A 14856-nucleotide genomic window follows, 5' to 3' on the forward strand; every position below is an offset into this window, starting at 1 on the left:
CACCATGTTTCATTTTCATAAGAATTAAAATATCTTACTCTATAAAACCAAAGGTTTCTACTGCAATTAGAGAAAATAAAATGTTTTTTTTACTTACGAAAAATTTTTATAAATTTTTAACCGTCAAATGTGTGTTTTTTTTCGCTATCGATAATTTCCGTTCAGTGCTTAGACGAAAACGAGGATAGCTATTTTAAAAAAAAGTTTTTCAAAAATAAAATAAGGAATATATGGAATAAAAAGGCAGATGAAATATATGCTTTTGAAATAAGTAGGTAAAAATTGTTACCGAGTGAGTAGGTGACGACAATGAATAAAACTGATTTGTAAAATGCAAGCAAATGCTCTATGAAGGATGGGGTTTTTTAATAAAATAAAATTATAAAGAATTATTTAAATTGCAACAAATAATATTCTTATCAGTTCTAGAATTGCTTTGTCAATTTTTTACCCAAGACAGAAGCCCGTGAAAGCACATTGGAAGATGCTTTTCGGTCCAAGGAAGACTTCGGTTTGTTAAAATCAATGATGACGATTTCAAGCAGATCGTTCGGTTACCAGCCAAACAAATGCCAATTGCTTTGGGCTCTTGAACAAGGAAATGAATCCTGCTTCAATTTGAACTCCCCATGTTTTGTGATTAGATTGCAGGTGTTGCAACCAATGTGTACTGAAAAAATCCAGAGTTAACAATTTAAGCAATGCACAATGGTTAATGCGTAAATACTGGAGGTGCAACACACTGAAAACATAGATATAAAATAAGAACAAAGATCCACATACCTTGTTGCAAGCCTTTATATAACAGTATTTATGCACCTACATAAAAAAATCTTACGATTTCAAAGGAGATTTTGGTTATCATTTATATAATGATGCTAAATGGTGGAGTTGAAATACTATCAGAGAATTTAACTTTGGAAAATTGTTTCAGTCTTGTTGCTTGCTGCAAGATTGAACTGACCTTTTTATATTACGTGTCAGTCATGATTGCTTAAAGATGTTGAATTTTCATTGCTTGTTGAAAGTTTTATTCACAGACGTATATCCGAAGTGGCCATAGAGCTGTCCCATTCCCGCTTATTCCGGTCAACCAAACTCTTAGTCATGTCAAACAAAAGAATAAGCGTCGCTAAAATTCAAAGTTCCCATTAAATCCCCTCGGAATCGGATCGCCCCCGAACCTCCCTCTATAGACCAACCCCCCTAAATCAACACCCAGCCACTCGCCCTGAATTATAAAGTGACCCGAGCATCCCTAGTTTGACCCCAGGGCGCAATCGGGAACGTGGCACGTTTAGGGGATGGAATGCAAAGGGTTGCGAAATACGAATTGATACTGGACACTATGGTTGTATGAACACTTCCATACTTCTTGAGATAGTTTGATGTCCTATGACCTAGATTTTCACTGATAATATTGGTGTTTTTGGAACTGCTACGGAATATTTGCGGATCACATATTTTTGTTGTGGAAATAAAATACTTGTTGTGGAAATAAAATACTTTAAAATACTACCCGGTTTTTTCTATTACCTTCATCTTAATAAATCATAAGATGAAGGTAATAGAAAAAACCGGGTTGGAACCGAAAAAAATAATAACTATTAGTGATAGGTATTTAGTTTTATTTAAAAAAATTTATCATGATCGATATATCGAACTTTATGTAGTGCCGTTTAGTGATTAAATAACTTTAAATCAATTGTTGAGAGTTAAAAAGAATGTTTTAATGAATGTGTGACAAATTAAACATAATTTGTTAATAAGAGTATTAAATTTAGATTTAAGAAATAAGATTAAAAGAATTTGGCATTCCCAAACTAAAAAAATATAACCATTTGTTATTTCGGCTACTGGCATTATACCTAGCTCTCTCATTCAAAATTTAGGCGTATTTGGTGTGTCAAAGAATTTGTACATAAAAATGCAAAAATCAGTTATTTTAAATACATGTAGTATTACGAAAGATTATTTAAATAATTATACTGAGAGATCAGAGGGATTTATAGGTCCAATTAGAAGTTCTACCGAGCCGAACCCTTTGATATGAGAATATCTGGAGTCGGTGAATTATTTTCCCATTTGATCTCTGGTGATTTGACGTGTTTTTCTTGTATTTATTATGCTTTTACAATGCACTTGCATAATTTGAATTGACTAGATGATCATTTGTGGAAAAGTGTGTGGAAGGGCTTAGTTTTTCCTGTGGGGAAGATTTAACCCGGACATAAAATCGGAAAAATGAAAATGAAAGTGAAGGACCTAAAAAAATATAGTGTTAAATAGGTAGTCTAATAATAGTATCAAATTTAGTATAGGAAGTAATGTTAAAAAAATTAAAAATATGGTCTAAAATAGGTAAGTAACTATATACTCTTCCACTTAGTTTGGAACTTCGGTGTTGTCTGCGGAAATGTTTCACATGGAAATTTTATAAAAATAAATGAACAAATAAATATGGGTTATTTCGTATCAATTAAAGTTAAATACAAATTGAGTAATCTGCGCACTCTTTACAAGTAAACGGTTTGCCAAAATATGTCATGCTGTTTGTTCTTATGACCCCAGAAAAATTATATACGTCCCTCAGACGTACGTGGCACAAATATATCGCACCCTATTTCTAAACAAAACACACAACGTATTGCGCTTCTTATGCCAGCTATTTTTATAATCAGCCATGGCCAACTCGGTCAGAAGTCATCACTCTCACGAGACTTTTTTCAAGGAAAATGCCATAGTTGGGTAACTAAAACTGGGCTATTTCACATCAGATGGATGCTGATCTTTCTAATTGTAATCAACAGGAGAGGACAACTGTCACTTTGATGGGTGCTTCACTCATACTGAGGCCCAAATTTTACAATTGCAAGCTTGTCAACTTATAACAATTCGATAGATAGCTGAAACAAACCTGAAATCGGCCATTTAATTTGTACCTAAATTTGTAATAATAATTAGTTGAGTATTGGAGAGTTGAGCGCAGAAATAGAAGGATTTATGCTTGCCATTCAGGATAGAGTCATTAATACTAAAAATTATAGAAAGCATATAATCAAAGATACAAATCAAATTGATGATTTGTGTAGAAAATGTTTGGCTTTTCCGGAAACTATAGAACATATTATATCGGGATGTTCTATATTAGCACCGTCCGAGTATACATTTAGGCACAATCAAGTTTTAAAAATAATACACCAAAATTTGGTAATTAAACATAACTTGATTGACTGCCGTAATGTAGTACCATATTATGAATACGAACCAAATTCATTTTTAGAAAAAGAATTTTATAAAATATATTATGATAAAACTATACTAACAGACCGAGCGATTAGTCATAATAGACCCGATATAGTTTTACATGACAAAATTAGAAAAATAACTTATATCATTGATGTCGCTATTCCAAATTCCTGTAATATTCAAAAATCTGTTAGTGAAAAAATAAGAAAATACACAGATTTAGGAAATGAAATAAAAAGAATTTGGCATTCTCAGACTATAAAAAAAATACCATTCGTTATTTCGGCTACTGGCATTATACCTAGCTCTCTAATTAAAAATTTAGGCGTATTAGATCTATCAAAAAAAATATATATAAAGATGCAAAAGTCGGTCATTTTGAATACATGTAGGATGACAAAAGACTTTTTAAATATTTATGTTGAGGGATCAGGAGGATTTATAGGCCCTGTTAGAAGTTCTACCGAGCCGAACCCTCTGATATGAAAATATCTGGAGTCGGTGAATTATTTTCCCATTTGATCTCTGGTGAGTTGACGTGTTGTTCTTGTATTGTTTTGTATTTATTTTGCTTATATAATGCACTTATATAATGTTGATTGACTAGATGATCATTTGTGGAAAAGTGAGTGGAAGGGTTAAGTTTTTCCTTTGGGGAAGATTTAACCCGGACAACTAAATCGGAAGTTTAAAAAAAAAAAAAAAAATAGTTGACGTGTTGTTGTTCTTGTATTGTTTTGTATTTATTTTACTTATATAATGCACTTACATAGTGTTGATTGACTAGCTGATCATTTGTGGAAAAGTGAGTGGAAGGGTTTAGTTTTTCCTATGGGGAAGATTTAACCCGGACAGCAAAATCGGAAGCAATAAAAAAAAATAATAATTAAGCATAAAAAAAAGGGTTTAGTTTTTCCTATGGGGAAGATTTAACCCGGACAACAAAATCGGAAGCATAAAAAAAAATTTAAAAAAATTAAAAAAAATTATAATATAAAAATAATAAAAAAAAAAAATAAAAATTTGCATTCTCAGACTATAAAAATATTACCATTCGTTATTTCGGCTACTGGCATTATACCTAGCTCTCTAATTAAAAATTTAGGCGTATTAGATCTATCAAAAAAATTATATATAAAGATGCAAAAGTCGGTCATTTTGAATACATGTAGGATAACAAAAGATTTTTTAAATATTTATGTTGAGGGATCAGTAGAATTTATAGGCCCTGTTAGAAGTTCTACCGAGCCGAACCCTCTGATATGAAAATATCTGGAGACGGTGAATTTTTTTCCCATTTGATATCTGGTGAGTTGACGTGTTGTTGTTCTTGTATTGTTTTGTATTTATTTTACTTATAATGCACTTACATAGTGTTGATTGACTAGCTGATCATTTGTAGAAAAGTGAGTGGAAGGGTTTAGTTTTTCTTATGGGGAAGATTTAACCCGGACAACAAAATCGGAAGCATAATAAAAATAAAAATAAAAAATATATATCTTTATTTAGGAAAGTTTACACATTTTTTTTATTGTTGATACATTATTTTACAATATTTCATATTCTAATTCAGTAATGTTGGCCTCACTGGGTTGTTTACCCGTGCTGAGGCCCCCTATTTGATAATATAAGAATTTATACATTAAAAAAAAAGAAAAACAACATTAAAATAAAGATAAATTTAAACTAAAAATAAAGATTAAAAATTAAAATATAATTATCAAACTAAAAGAAAAATATTAAAAGAGAATGTAAATCGGCATTTATAATAATTTATGTGTTTGTGCGTGTTGCGTGTTTTATATATTTTTTCGTGTTGCGTGTATATGTTTTATTCTTTTATGTTATAGAATGAATTATTAATTAATTATTATTAACATTACAACTATACATACATATTATGGTGTACATTGATTTGTAACTTTTATATTTAACGTTATAAAATTAACAAAAATTAAGAACTATTAATACAAACATAATATTGTGAAGGTAAGTAGAAAATAAAAGTACAGTTGTGGTTTCTCAAATACCGCCTCACTAGGCTAGCCTGTGTTGAGGCAGAATTGTGGCCTAAATAATTAGATTTGAATATCTTACGCCGCACAAACGTATGATTAATTATCCGTAACGTACTTGAAGAGACGTTTTTTTCCTAGGGTTAAAGATTTTACTATGTAAGAATTACAAAATAGACGCTTACATATTTCAAGAGAAATCATAATTATACAACCTGCACTCAACTCTTCTGCATTTTATGCACATATCATTATTTCGCATTATTTCGCATTATCCATGCAAATCAAGGTATGAACGTTACCCGTTATACAATATGTTCAGTCTTCACGCATCACGTCATCTATTTGTCTTGTATTGGCTGGCGCAATACGATGCTATAATAATGCATCGAATTCAGACATCAAATAGTGAAGAACATAGTCGCATTGCCCACACAGCAGAGTGGCGCAGCGGAAGCGTGCTGGGCCCATAACCCAGAGGTCCGTGGATCGAAACCACGCTCTGCTAAATATGTTTTTTAAATTTTGTCTAATTTTTGTTTTATTTCCTCGTAAAATTAGTTTCTTATTTGATACGATAACTTTATATATTTTAAAAGATTTTTTTTGATAATGAGTGTTACTGAGGCCTCAATTTTACAAATATATATTTTTTAATTCTAATAAAGAACGTAATTAAAATTGGGTAGTAGGCATATTTATATGTGAGTAACATTTGTATATAATGTTTATAAAAAAAATAATTTTCAGAAAACTTTTATCTGTTTTTCTTTCGTTTTGAATTGAATGACAGAAAATTAAATAATACCACTTTATCTAACAAATATTATTGATACCCATTCTATGTTTAAATGTAAACCTAAAAATATTTCAAAAAACAATCTTGTACCCTTAAATAGTTGCACTTTATCAAAACTTTTTATATTTTACCATTTTTTCGGACTTTTTTTTTATAATTGTAAATTTTGTAGAAGTTGATTCAAATAATTATTGACTTTTTATCGTTCTTGAATTTTCTTATAACAAATTCATTCTTCCATTTTTCGTTATTTTGAAAATGATTTAAAATTACGATATCTACGAAGAGAGTTGAATCCTCTCCGGCTATACATAGTTTTTTTTCCGAATCAAAAAAAGTGTAAAATTTGTAAATTCATGCCAAGTGGTCTACACATTTTATTTTCAGATGCTCAAAACAAATATTTGTGTGTACCCATTATTACAAAAAATAATATTATTATGGATTGTTCATTTTTTGGTCTGGGTGTTGTGATGCTGATTTAAGAGCATTGATAAATAAATATCTCCACATAAAACTGACAGCGCCCGTTTTCATATGAAAAAAAAAGTGAAAATATTTTTAACGTTGTGATGGTATCTAACACGAAACCACATATTCAAATTAGAAAAATCTGGAAACCAAATGGAAAACACGAAAATCTCTGAAAAATAACACGATTTCAAAATGAATTCAAACAATTTAATGTAAAAAATATTAGGCTGGTTTTGTGAAAAAATCCGGTAAATGCGTTACGTAGAAAAAACTTAAAATAACATCACTTCCTCAACTCATATGTGTTGTGAGATTTGTTGGAAAAAAATTCACTGGAAAGCAAATTTTCATCGATTAAAGTATTTTCCAGGCTAAAACGTTTGATATTTGGTACAACAAATTGAGTTATTTAAAAAAATATTTTAAAATATGGTTTGAAATACATTGACTTTTATAAGAAGCCAAAAATAAGTAACTCAAAACAAACTCACCATTAATGGTTCCATTTTTGACTGTGTGTCATGGACAGCCGACATAGCATTCATATCAATAAAAAACATCAAGTGAAATAATTATATTAAGTGAATAACAGGAAATTATAATACAGAAACATACTAGCCGTTGTGTTTTTTATTGTCCATTAAAAAACTGAAATATATATGAAATGCAATTGCGTGTCGGAATCATTTAAAAGCTTACTATTGTCCGTCTAAAAACTATTTATTGGTGTTATTTCGTACGAGAAAGCGCGAAAGGTGTGAATTATAATAAAATTATCAGCACGATAAATGGCACTGAACAGTGTTACAGAAACGTTGTGGTATTTTAATATTGATGGTGATTTTATTAAGGTTGTGGAAAACTGTGATGGGGAGTTATCATAACTAATACAGGGTTTTACAATAAGAGGTGTTATTTTGATATTCAACCGTAAAAGATCAATGGTTTCGTTGCTTGTGTGGCACGTAGGGCCATCTTGTTGAAAGTAAACACTGTCCAGATCAATACCATCAAATTCCGGCCATAAAAAATCATTAATCATTTCTCGATAGCGCAATCTATTCACCGTTACTGTTGCTCCAGCCTCATTTTCGAAAAAGTAAGGTCCAATGACTCCGCCGGACTATAAACCGCACCAAACAGTCACACGTTGAAGATAGAGAGGCTTTTCAACAATAATTTTTGGGTTTTCCGAGCCCCAGATGCGACAATTTGGCTTGTTGACGAAGCCACCGAGGTGGAAATGGGCCTCATCACTCAAGATGATTTGCATTTGATTCACTCAAGTGAATTTTAATAATTTTAATGCGTTGTTGAAGCGTGTATCGTTCCATTTTTATTAATAACGTAGTTTTTACTTGTCAAATGTCAAAAAATAACAGCTTCAAAAGTAACATCTACCGAAATAGCGGGCTATTCAAAATAACACCTCTTATATCGACCCTATACAAAAAATTCAAAAGGCAATAATTAAAATCACCTTGCAAGTACCATTCTACACAAATTCAAGCGTATTTTTCAAAACATTAGACGTCATGTCAATAAGACAACTTTATGCCAAATCTGCACTGCTAAATTTCCTCCAACAGAAACTACACATTCCAATGCCACCTCAAACAACAATAAAAACAAGGTCGACAACAAACAATACCCTGAATATACCGATAACATACACCACACACGGACAAAAACACTTCCAGTATTACGCTACAAAACTTTTTAATTGTATGCCCACCACTCTGAAACTACTACTAATGGGAAATACATACACAAACGTTCACAAAAAAACTGATCACAGCATGGATCAAAAAACAAGATATCCATTTTATACAAAACATTATAACACCAAACCAAACATAATCATGGATGAATGTGTATGTATGTATGTATGCATGTGTTTACTTATATGTGTGTATGCATGCATATATGTGTATTTATGAATGTATACATGGGTGTATGTATATATGTGCATATAAATAAATATTTTTTTCCTATTTCTTTAAATAACAATGTACAATAACCATTTTAAAAAAATAATTTAAAATCCTAACTTACACTCATATAAGAAAATTTAACCAATACACATAAATACATGTACCATTTAATCATAACCACGAAAACACCTCAGCACAGGTTCTCCCAGTGAGGTGTTCACGAAACATATAACTTTACCCACCACAGTGTCACCTACTCAAACCTACCTCACACCCAGCATAAAACACCATATTAACAACAGTTCTAAATTTATGTATTATATACAAATGTAAATATTTGGTAGACACTGTAATGTATGTATAGAAATAAATAAATAAAAAATATAAATATTGGAAAACCCTGTATTTTAAATGCGCGAAAGTATTTGTTTGTCCTTCTTTCACGTCACAACATAGCAACCAATCATTGTGATTTGTTGCATAGGGATAGTTGGAGGACTAAAAAGTGACCTTAGCTACTTTTCATCCCGGATACACATTTAATTTCCGTGGGAAAACTCTTTTTACAGTAATTTCTCCCTAATACAATGCGAGTGAAGTCGCGGGTTAAAGCAAGTGAGTTATAAAACTGCTTATAAATATTTATAGAAATAAATCAACAACTTTTCACGAGACACACGGACACGCGGCAAAAATGCAAACCTAAAAAATCAAACACAAACATATTTGTATATTGATATTTTTCATGTACCGGGACGTTTAACCTATACAACAAAATGACGAAAGAAATTACTCTGATTATTTGGATGGAAGACAAGAAAAAAGCCTTTTATGAATGTATGCAATTAATGACATTTGAGATATGACATGTAAGTTGCCGATTATTGCCGAGCTACGACCAAATTGCACGGACTATCAAAGCGGGGGAGCTAACAAAGTTATTTGTTCATGCGATTTCCTGAACCTTGTATGGGATAACGATGGTAGCAACACTTATGTGCCTGAGGTTTCGCATTAGTTGATGATAGTTCATGGCCGATCGTTTGGGCACTAAACGGCAAGATTAATTCACTGATTGTCTAATTTTCTATCCTCTAAACAATGTCTTCAATCCATCCCCATTTGCTTTCTGTGCAATATTCAATAATGACATATTTTCTTTTACTTGTATTTCCTTTCTTGACGTAATGCTTCGTTTACTGTTTCCTGAAGCTCGTAGTTCCGCAAAACTCATTCAAAGTTTAAAGGATCTCTGTTGATAAAAGCCATCATTCCGTCCGATAGACCCTACTAAAGTATCATCAAAGTTGCATTCATCTTTTCCGAGTGTTTGATTTGTGATTGTCCCAAACTTCTTACAAGAATATTGTCTTCTTGGCTTTGTAAAAGTTCGAATTATCCTACGTCAAAGTTTTTTTCTCAAAGTGTGTCGATTCCAGTTTTTCCCTAGTCTTCTCCGTCCTCTTGCGTCGCTTTACGCCAATATTCTAAATGTCCCATTAAACCCGAATTCCTTTTAGCTTTTCCCATTGTTGTGAAACCTTACAGGTTAGCACTCCATCAAAAAGCAATCCATTGAAATTGTTATAATTTCCATTATTTTGAATAAGCAAAACTTAAGCAAACGTTTAATTTCAAGAAGTTAATGTTAGAAAGCTTCATGTGTTTGTACGTCAAAGCAAAATTCATGAATACAGTAATGAAACAAAGATGAATTAGCAACAATTATTTTTGTGGTCTACAAAGAAAACAAAATACAAAATATCCACAAGCAAATGCTTTTAATGGAAAAGAAGTATTATTTTACAATTTGTTCACAATTATGATTTGGAAATAAAATTACCTGTTTTTCTAAATATTAATAACTACCGAGAGCATCCACCACATTCCCGAACCATTTTAAGGACCAGATGGGTCCCTCTATCGGTTTTCACGTCAAGATTTTACTTTTTTTAAACGAAGCTAATATTTAATGATTATAAAAGCCCCCGACTGTCCCCAAACGGTACGACATACATTTATATTAACCAAATAATGTTTTAGTTCTCAATTTCAAAGTGAGTTATAACAAGTAAAGGTTGTAAATTAAATAAAACGAACTCTTTCTGATTCTCATTTTAACAGCTGACCTGGTTTCGATTCGGCGCAAGCTTCATCAAGGCTTACAATTAACATTGAATTTAGTTAATACTGAGCCCTAATTTCACACCACAAAATATTTGCTTCCTTGCATAAAATAAAAACATTTATTTTTATGTCACAAGACAAAAGTAACATAAATATTTCGACGAGTCAGAGGATTTATCGATAATGTCGATATCTTGTCATTGTTAACGAGCCAACTGCAGCTCGCTAACGTACAAGCAATAAATTAAGAACACTTCGTTTTAAACGGTTTGTTCCTTGGAAATCTGCAGTTTTGCTCGGAAAAGATAATAAGTTTCCTAACTTATCGATAAAACCTGTAGCAGTGCGTTACTAGAATATTCGGTAATGTTCGTCCAAGCAAAGCGCATCATATTAGAACCTACTAGCGAAACATCGTAGGTACGGCGCATCTACTTACTCGATGGATTATTCTCGATGCACGCACGCTTATATAAATCGTCAAACGTCGAGAGGTACTTAGTCAGTCGGTCAACAGTCAGTTACAAGTGAGTACCCTGCGAGCGCCCGCTTTCAACTGATCAGCCGCCCGGCTGGCCCTCGCGCCGCCCCCCCCCCCTTCCTACCTCAACGCGTCGCTACAGGCCACGAACCTATTATGCCCGGCTTGGTTTGGTCCTTAGAGATACTGACTTTGATCACTTACACCCCCAAATATTGGGGCATATTATGAGGCTAAAAAGTGTGGGAATAGGATAATACCTGGCAACTTAGATCTGGTCACCAAACACGGCTCAAGGCATTATAAAATTCTGATTCTGATTCGATTCTGAACGGTAATCCTTCACAAGGGTGACACGGAGATCTTCTGTAACCAGTTTGCAACGTTGTCCTTATGTTATGTCTATGCCCACTCTTGCGCGTTGTTTTTCAATGCTTACTGCTCTTCTCCACTTCCTATCGTTTATGTCCCGATTCACATTTACATTTGGGCACCACTTTGTTTTTGGATACTTTTTTACGCTTATCGATTCTGTACCTTTTGTACAATTGAATCAGAGAGAGTAATTCTGATTCTCGAAAAGTGAAAAGAAACTAAATAAATTGTTCCGGTAAGCCTCAACCCTTACTGTACCGCCGAAACTTATCATAACTATTTATTATATAGTCCATAATGCAAATTCCTCGGAGCATCTTCAATTGAAATACCGGTAAATTTTTGTACTGCCAAAAACCGATATTGTTAAAGCTGTAAAGGAAGTCAAATTCTATGAATTAATTAAAAATATTAATATTGACGTAAACACGCTGTCCCGGTAAGACAAGAGATACTTGGTTCGAATCATAGTTGTGATCGTTATTTTTTTTGTGTCGTGTTCTATTTTATGTTTCATTCGTATTATCTTCTACTATATTTTATTTATAGTAAATTAATGAGTATAATTTTCAAAATAGTTTAAAAAAAACGTCGTTACTAAATATAAATAAAAATCAATAAGAAAAGATTTTTTTAAAATATTTTTAATTAATACGTTGAATATCGTATTATACTTTTAATAAATATTTTATGATGGTCTGAATAAAACGTAAACATACAAATAAGATACACGAGGTACACGCGTTGGCTTTATTTGCCTAGGGAGCAGTTTTTTCAAATATGACAACAAACAAACAATCTATTTTTATTGCAACAACTTTTCTTTAACTTTTGAAGGTTATATCCGTCAATTTAATATATTATCGGAGAAGAAGACGAAGAACAAATAATGAAACAGAACTAGATACAGAAAATAATAAGATAACGGCCATAACTAGGAATACTGGGTTCGATTCCTAGTTGTGACCGCTACCTTTTTATTTTCTCTATCTTGTCTTGTTACATGATTACAATTGTTAGTATTATCTTCTCAGTCAATAAAAGATAATCTTATTAATTAATGCATCAGATTTTCCCGGAAACCTTAGGTAGGTGAAGGTTAACAGAAGCGACCTAGATAATATTGTTATATTACGAAAATTAATTTATTTTCCAACAAAGATTGCAAAGTTGTTGAATGCTCGCATTAGTTCGAGGGGCGCCTTGGGGCAGATTTGTCATCGCTTTACATTTCAAGTGATTGACATGTCCCCTATTGAATACCTCGAACTCGCAGATTTTCTCTTTTCTGTAAAAGATACACAGGAACTTCACACACCTCGAAACACCTCTTAGCATGCTTTCTGCATGTAAAAATGCTATTTACAAGAATTTGTGTTTATATTAAGTCATGTTACATTTTGCAGAATGTTTCTTGTTTTTTCCGTTCGCATTTTCTGATAATATTACGTTAATTTGATTAAATTAAATATTAAGCCTGCAGATGCTGACTCTTTACATGCATTTTTTTCTGTGATATTGGATAGTGGAGTAATAGTAAAAAATACTGAAATAAACATAACGCACTTGGACTATTGTACCGCTCACCATAAAATTGGATTTAATCTAAAGAATCTGAAGGCATTATCAAACTGTGGGTAGCTCACTTAAAGATGATACAATATAAATGTATCGTCTTTAAGTGGGCTACCCACAGTTTGATAATGCCTTCAGAGGGCGAAACAGCTGTCACGTGTAATAATAATGACACAGCAGAACTTCTTTAAAAATAAACTGTTTTTATAAATCTAATAACAATATTATTGAATATATAAAAAAATAAAATTAAAATGGAGTTCAACAAATTAAACTTTATAACAATAAAAAAGGTACAAAGGTAAAGAGGTGCGGTGGATCTGAGAAAACCGATGTCACCAATTCTGCCGTGGTAAATAAAAACACACTGTTTTCCTTTTTCAAGGAAGACACTATGTTTTTAGTTACTAATAATTAGAATTGACATAAGACCTTCTTACTCCTGATATTTATTTCCTGTTAAAGAAAGAAAAATTATATTTGATTACATTAATGCTCCATCTGTAAAAAAAACATTGACACCCCGTCAGAATCCATCTCATGTTGTATCTGCGACGATAACTACCATTTCATTTGTGCCGATATCGCAGAGACCTCACGGCGAGGAACTAAGATTTTACAGTGGCGCTGCAAACTTTGCACAAAAACACAAAAAAACTCAAAAAAAAATACGTCTGAAAAAAATCTAGAACTGACATCTATCGAGAAACCTAATAAACAACCATCATCAACACCAAAATCTACAATTGCCGCCTCATCATACGCCAGTGTGAACTTACCACCAACAACCACAGATGGCACTAGTAATCTGACAATCGATCTATTTTTAACTGAATTCGCAAATTTCAAAGACTCAGTTAATGAATCTGTTGGAAAAAAATACGATGCAATCCTGCTCCAAAATAATGAAATATTAAAAACCATTCAAAACATATCTCAACAGCAAGAAGATATAAAATATCGAATAAATAATTTGGAAAAACTACATGAACAAGTAAACTCAGCCTTAAATTCAAGACTTGAGGACTTAGAAAAAAAAAGCGAAAAAAATAAAAATTTGTCTCTTGACAGAACGAAATGAAGACCTAGAAAAAAGAATAATAGCGATCGAGATTGACCAAGAAAACAGGAACAGACGATTTAACAATACTTGTTTGGAACTTCGAGGGCTTCCAGAATTCAAAGAGGAAACATCACAAACCTTAAAAGACATTATATTCAACACCAGTAAAATAGTAGACTACCAACTAAATACAAATGATATTTATAATATATATAGAGTATCACAAAGAAACAAAAATATTCCTCCAACAGTTAAACCTAGGTCAGTGGTAATTAATTTTAATTCAATACCGTTAAAAGAGGAGCTCCTTAATGCTATAAAAAAATATAACAGGTCTTGCGAAAAGATTGGAGACAAACTAAACACGGGAACAATCGGATTGTCTGGCCCCATTTCACCCATATACGTCTCAGAACTCCTCACGTCTAAAGGCAAACGGCTTTGGTATCTAGCTCGCCAACGTGCGACTGAATGTAAATATAGGTACGTCTGGACGAAAGCAGGTCTAATCTACATGAAAAAAGATGACTCTTCTCGACCTATATTAATAGACTCAGAACAAGCTATACCGAAGCTCTGACTACCTGCTCTTTATTCTGATTATCGTGATAAAACTACTGACTACCGATTTATATCGCCATTTCATACTCTATTACATAACAGCACCATATTATATGAACACCTAGGTTTTTGCATAACTAAAATTTGTACTGGAATAATTTTAATCCTAATTTTAATTTTAACTTTTATTTTAATCTTTATTC

The 14856-nt window shown here is 32.2% G+C and overlaps 1 non-coding gene across 1 annotated transcript; it reads left to right on the top strand.

Annotated features, from left to right (window-relative positions):
• The first annotated feature begins 5700 nt into the window (after nt 1-5700).
• Nucleotides 5701-5772, top strand: TRNAM-CAU (transfer RNA methionine (anticodon CAU)). The gene has a single exon. It is a non-coding gene; the product is annotated as a tRNA-Met (tRNA).
• Nucleotides 5773-14856: the final 9084 nt, after the last annotated feature.

The sequence above is a fragment of the Hesperophylax consimilis genome, chromosome 26 (genome assembly GCF_061612785.1).
Source record: "Hesperophylax consimilis isolate HC1 chromosome 26, BYU_Hcon_1.0, whole genome shotgun sequence".
Taxonomy (NCBI): domain Eukaryota; kingdom Metazoa; phylum Arthropoda; class Insecta; order Trichoptera; family Limnephilidae; genus Hesperophylax; species Hesperophylax consimilis.